Raw genomic sequence first — 6,604 nt, 5'->3', positions numbered from 1 at the left:
GGTGAACCCAAGGCCAAAACAACAAACAAAAAGTAACCTATCTCAGGAATAAACACAACTTACCTACTCAAAAGAATTGACTCAAACGACAATCACTTTCCTCCCTGCCTAACAAAAACAGGAGAAAACTGATCAAACAAAAAGGCGGTCCACCCCTACATGCTCTTACATTAACCAACATAGTGACACAGTGAACGGTCTGCCGGTTGGGTTGGGCCGAGGATGAATGACCTGGCAGTCCCTGGCGGTTTCTTCTTATCCGCTGCCTCCCGGTCCTTAGCCAATCGGTGCGATCCATCCACCCTGGATGCACCAATCACGGAGGAGCACCTGCACGCTCAAATTTACATATGATAATTACGACAACAGTCGTAACAGTCCTCTTGACGACCTCCACAGAGGATCCATCAATCCATTGATGTTAAGTGGACAGTGATCTCTCCGTGCTCTCCTGAAGTCAACCATCATCTCTTTTGCTTTGTCCACATTCAGAGACAGGTTGTTGACTTTACACCAGTCTGTTAGCTGTTGCACCTCCTCTCTGTATGCTGACTTGTCGTTCTTCTTGATGAGACCCACCACAGTCGTGTCATCGGCGAACTTGATTATGTGGTTTGAACTGTGCATTGCTGAGCAGTCGTGAGTCAGTAGAGAGAACAGAGGTGGGCTGAGTGTCAGTGAGGACATCTGTCAGCTGGTTTGCACATTTCCTGAGCACTCTTCCAGGAATGTTTTTTGGACCAGCAGCTTTCCGTGGGTTAACTCTGCGAAGAGTTTTCCTCACATCAACAGAGGTCAGACACAGAACCTGGTCGCTGTGAAGTGTGGTGGACTTCCTCATCAGCACATCATTCTGAGTGTCAATCTGTGCACAGAAGTTGTTCCGCGCATCTGGTAGGGAGGCGTCACCATCACAGGCAGGTGTTATCTTCTTGTAGTTGGTGATGGCCTGGATGCCCTGCCACATGCGCCACATGTCACTGCTGTCCTGGAAGTGGCTGTGGCCATCAGAGCGTTTTGCTGCTCTGATGGCTCGAGACAGTTTGGCTCTCGCTGTTCCCAGGGCCGCCTTGTCATTTGCTCTGAAGGTGGAGTCTGGAGTCTTTAGCAACTCACGCACTTCTGCAGTCATCCGTGGTTTCTGGTTGGAGCATGTTATGATAGTCCTGGAGTCAGTGACATCATCGATGCATTTGGTGATGTAGCTGGTCACACAATATGTGCGCTCCTCCAAGTTGGTGCGGTTGCCATTTGTTGCCCAGTCAGTGTGCTCAAAACAGTCCTGAAGAGCAGAGAGAGCTCCTGCAGGCCAAGTTCTCACCTGTCTCAGAACCGGTTTGCAGCGTCTGACGAGCGGTCTGTATGCTGGAATTAGCATAACAGACAAGTGGTCTGAGTGTCCAAGATGGGGGCGGGGCTTCGCTCATCACAAAGTCCATGTGTTGATGGAATTTCAGAAACACTGACTTGAGATTTGCATGGTTGAAATCTCCGGCAATAACAAACAGTCCATCGGGGTGTGAGCTCTGGAGCTTGCTGATCTCCCCGTACAGCTCACAGAGTGTCTTTTTGGCATTAGCGCTGGGTGGGATGTACACTGCTGTAATGAGCACAGCAGTGAATTCCCAAGGTAAATAAAAACGTCTGCATCTAACAGTCATAAACTCTACCAGCAATGAGCAGTAATTAGAAACTAGCACTGAGTTCTTGCACCATTCCAAGCTGATGTAGACACATAAGCCACCACCTTGAGCCTTACTACACAGAGCTGCATTTCTGTCAGCACGAAATGAGGTGAGCCCATGTAGCTGAATGGCAGTGTCCAGAACTCTGTCACTGAACCATGTTTCTGTGAAAACAAAGATGCAGCAGTCTCTAAATTCCCGCTGTGTGGTCCGCTGGAGTCGAATGTAGTACAGTTTATTGTCCAGTGAGCAAATGTTTGAGAGCAAGATGTGTGGAAGAGCTTGGATTTGCTCTTAGTCTTAGCACAGACCCCCTCGTGCTTGCCGCACTTCCGCTTCCTCACACACCACTTTTGGCAATCCTTCCCCTGGCCACGGCAACAGGCAACGCCAGGAACTAAAGGCCTGATTTCCGTAGCAACCTGAGGACACACAGCGCTTCCAGCAGTTCCTGGTCAGTTTTTATATGATGATGAAATGGTCATGATGAAAAGGCGATAGAGAGCACAAAAACAGCACCATTTTGGTCCGGAGTGGCTGCTGCATGCTGCTGCCGTCTCGCCAGAATGCTGGTCATCTACCAATCAGAAGATTGGTAGAATACCCGTTCTATCACTTATGTGAGTGTTCCACCTTGTGGGTGAATACGGCGGACCAAAACAAACCAGTCCTTTCTTTGACTTCTTTGAGATAATCAGGTGGCTTTATGAATGGATGTTAAACTTTTAATAGTTATATTGTTGGAAAATAGATGGTGGTGTGGTTTATGATTAGATGTTTGGTTGGATGGATGGAGGGTTGAACACAAATCAGATTTGGTGGCTACAGAGTTTGTTGTCTTCTCGTAGGGTTAATGATTTGTTGGTTATACAGATGGATGATGAATACTTGAATGTTGGGGGGATATCATATGGTGCTTGGCTTTATGATTCCATGGTTGGATGCTGCAGGTTTGTTAGCTGGCCTTGAGGTATAAAAGTCCAAATGAGCTGAAGAAAAATAAGAAATAATCACTAATGGAAAGTTTTTTTCTCAGTTCAAGGTGATTTTAGTTTTAGTGAGAAGTCCTCGTAAATAACTGGTCACACTTCCTGGTGTTCATGCCTACAGTATTGCCATCAATGGAACACTACCCACAACATTTCAGCTTCCTGCAGGTGGTTTTTCAGAAGCAAATCAGTTTCTTTGTCACAGCTCTGTCACAGCACCGTTGCCTGTGTTAAAGGAAAGCAGTCCTCCCCATCACATCCTGCTTCCAGCACCATGCCAGGCACACAAGACCCACAAAGCTCCAATAAAATAACACAATCTGTTACTGATGTTCAGACCAGTGTGTGCTGGTGTGGAGCCAAGACTTCACCTGCACTGCCATCCAGCCTGGCACAGCCATATGCACTAACCTGTGTGTGTGTGTGTGTGTGTGTGTGTGTGTGTGTGTGTGTGTGTGTTTGTTTGTTTTAAATCCATGCATACAATACATGCAGAGGGTGTGCAGCAGTGTGTGCAGAGCTGCACTGTGGTCAACAAAGAGTGAGCAGAGTGATGATAATGCCATTATTATGTGTTTCTGGGCGACCGTGGCTCAGGGGGGTTGGGAATCGCATCTGTAACCGGAAGGTCATATCTCTGCCTGTACAGGTGCCTCCACAAGACAAATTTATAGAGACCGTAGAAACAGGTGTGGTGATTCATTTCTAAAATGATTGTGTACTGTGTGATGACTCCACACGGTATAACTTATTTTATAAAGAAGCTGTAATTAACAGATTTTTATTATGTAAAGCTGTTTCTGACGTTTCCAACCATCTTTGAACTGTTGTTTTTCCAGGGCAAAATGATTGCAAAGCAAACACTCTAACGACTTTTATAACCTTTTAATAAGTGGTGCTGAAGGTTCTTACAGTATGTTTAATTTAACATGGCCTGTTAACTTCTCATTAGGGATCACGATTGATTATTGCTGGTAGTTTCTGCTTGCAGCATGAAAGGATTTGTTTGAGCACTGACTGGACTGACCAACACTCAGAACAATGGGAAAGTCCCACTGACCCAACTGCCTCCCTCAGATGGGAGGAAACTGGTTCAGGAACAATCCAGGAACCACCAAGTTTCAAACCTGACTGGTTTGAACCTTGAACTGGAAGCTTCTGGAACACCAGCATCATGTCCACAGTAGTTTCACATCTCCATGGACCAAGAGGGTACAGCTGCCCACAAGGACGAGCCAAACACCTTCTGGAGAAAGGTCTGATGATCAGACGACACAAAGACTGAGCTGTCTGGACACGACGATAAGAGGTATGTTTGGAGGAATAAAGGTGAGGTTTCCAAACCTAAGACTACTGAACCATCTGTCAAGCATGGTGTTGGTAGTATCATCCTCTGGGCTGTTTTGCTGTCAGTGGCTTGAATAATGAATGAAGTCATCAACTTAACCTCAAATCAGCAGCTAGACATTTGAAACTTGGACATCATGTTCCAACGGGACAATCACAAATCAGAACTGGTTTAGGATAAAGCAGGATAACATTAAGCTTCTGGAATGGCCTTCCCAAAGCCCTGACCTCAACCCGGTGGAAAATGTGTGGACTATGCTTAAAAGCCAGGTCTGTGCCAGGAAATGAACCAATTTAAATGAACTCTACCAATTAAGGAGCTTGGAAAGAAAAGCATCTGGCTTCTTTAAGGTCTTTAACAAGTCCAGACACTTTTCTTTCCAAGCTCCTTTGATTAAAATGACCTGGATGACTGAGAACCTTCACAGACAACTCTACCAATTCTACCCAGAAGAGCGGTCAAATATCAGCCAAATCAAAAATCAAGACCACCTTCTGTGGATAGAAACTTCTGACCACAACTGTAGTTAGTTCAAGTTGTGACAAGTTGTAAATAAGTGATTGATTTTTAGTTAGCCGAGTTTTTGTCTTTAGCTGTGTAGCCATTTTTCTGCAACTCTGAGTGCAAAAATAACCTGCAGAAGAATAATTGTCATGAAGTTACCAGGCAGAGGTTACATCCTGACTTTGATCAGATAGCGCACTACAATAACGTTTTTTTTTCTCTTTAAAGAACGGTGGATCTCGGGGGCTGTGAGAGGAGACCATGTTAGAACTGTGATCATTTTTGCCTGTCACTGTCACCTGTATGTTATATGGTCTTATATAACCTGCACAGAGAGACCACAGATGCTGTCATATTGCCTTCATTTACACTGTTGCTGTTCAATAAATCAAAAAAAATAAATAAAGAACTGTTTCCAAAAGAAAAAGCCCTTAATCTACATGACAGCTGTTAACTGCTCATATAAAACATGACAGCTGCCAGTGAGTCCGTTGTAACTAGCAACGCCTCCAGCTAATAAGCCACAACATCAGACTGGATGATGACGAGGAAAGAAGTGGCCGTCAGTCTGTTTAAAGGTGGCCTTATTACAGAGCAGATATTCAGACAGTCGTGATGGCACTGATGTTCTGGAAAATCTGCAGGAAGCGCCTCTCCCTGTGAAAGGAGGAGTTTAAAGGAAGCTGTTAAAACAAACAGTGACCCGTGTGCTCTTGTGCTTCCAGCGTTTTCATGTGAACCATAATGCCATCGCTGCCACCCTGGGTAAGATTAATACTGCACACAAAGAGGCAGACACGCTGTGAAATAAGACACAGCCTCTTCCAAAAGGACGTGTCCTTTACCTCTAGCTAACACACACACATACACACTGTCTCTTATGGAACAACTGTGACAGAGGAGAGGACAGATAGCCCCAAGCTACAATCCTGTGAAAAACGTTCAATAAACAGCGGAATCTCTCCTCCATTATCCTGCTGCCAGGGGACCGCCATTTACCCAGACACTATTTACATGTTGTAATTTGTCAGCAACATTAACACGGCGCACAATAGCAATTCAGCTCTCTGTGAATACAACAAGATCAGCCGGTGAGCAAAAGGACAGGAGGGAAAGAGTGCGAGCGAGGACTGAAGGGGGAAACTGATTTACAGAGAGAATTAGGCAAACCGGGCCGATGCACAAACACACAGAAAACCACACATGTGCACACAGTGTGCAGCAACGTGATAAGAAATACAGGATCATTTATCTGCTTGCTAAAAGTCTCCGTCTCTCCTCCTTTATCCGTAGCCTCTTTTCCCACATTCCTCTTCCCTCCCTTGCCCTTCAGCCAGGGCTGGTGATGCTGCTTTATTTGTGTTGCTGCTTTCAAACACAGATGATTCAAACCGCTCCACATCAGGCACAAAACCCATGATAAGGACATCCAGACACGCCGAAGCCATGCTGCCATCCACCTGCTTCTATTAGAACAGCCTGAATGGAGATGCTGAACACTCAAAACAGTCTTTAGCATCACTGTGGGTGTAGATTTTAGGGGCGACGCCGGGGACAATATGTGCATCTTTCCCTTCAATGAAAACGTGGAAGCAGTGCTCAGAAAAGTCGACAGCACATGTTGTATCATCACCTGGTTCCTGGGTCAGGATCACATCCACCTGAGTGAGAGTTTGGAAGACTCAGATATGAGAATAGAAAAAGTGTAGTCCCAGCACAGGTATGAGACATCATGTAAGAGGTATCATCATCATCGTCATCGTCATCATCATCGTCATCACGAGGTGTGTGTGCCATGGTCCCAGGGCACCCTGGGGCTTCTCTCTGCTTTGCTGTTTCTGGAAGAGATGGGCAGGTCCCCGAGTAGTCCCGCCTTTGGGTGGCGTCCTCTGTTTCCCAACACACCTGTTACTCATCTCCTCACCCTGCTGGTATTTGGACTGAGTTCCCATTTCTGTATAGCTGTATATTTCATATTTCTGTATAGTTTTTTTTTCATATTTATATCCTGTTCATAGCCTGTACATAGCTTGTACTCACTATCGCCTGTACATACTTATAGTTATAGCATATTCATA

Source organism: Aulonocara sp. 'chitande type north' Nkhata Bay, linkage group LG7, assembly GCF_057382095.1.
Source record: "Aulonocara sp. 'chitande type north' Nkhata Bay isolate Kocher_YH1m ecotype deep benthic linkage group LG7, A_spYH_male_GT1.1, whole genome shotgun sequence".
Taxonomy (NCBI): domain Eukaryota; kingdom Metazoa; phylum Chordata; class Actinopteri; order Cichliformes; family Cichlidae; genus Aulonocara; species Aulonocara sp. 'chitande type north' Nkhata Bay.
Note: the sequence above shows the minus strand (reverse complement) of the source record.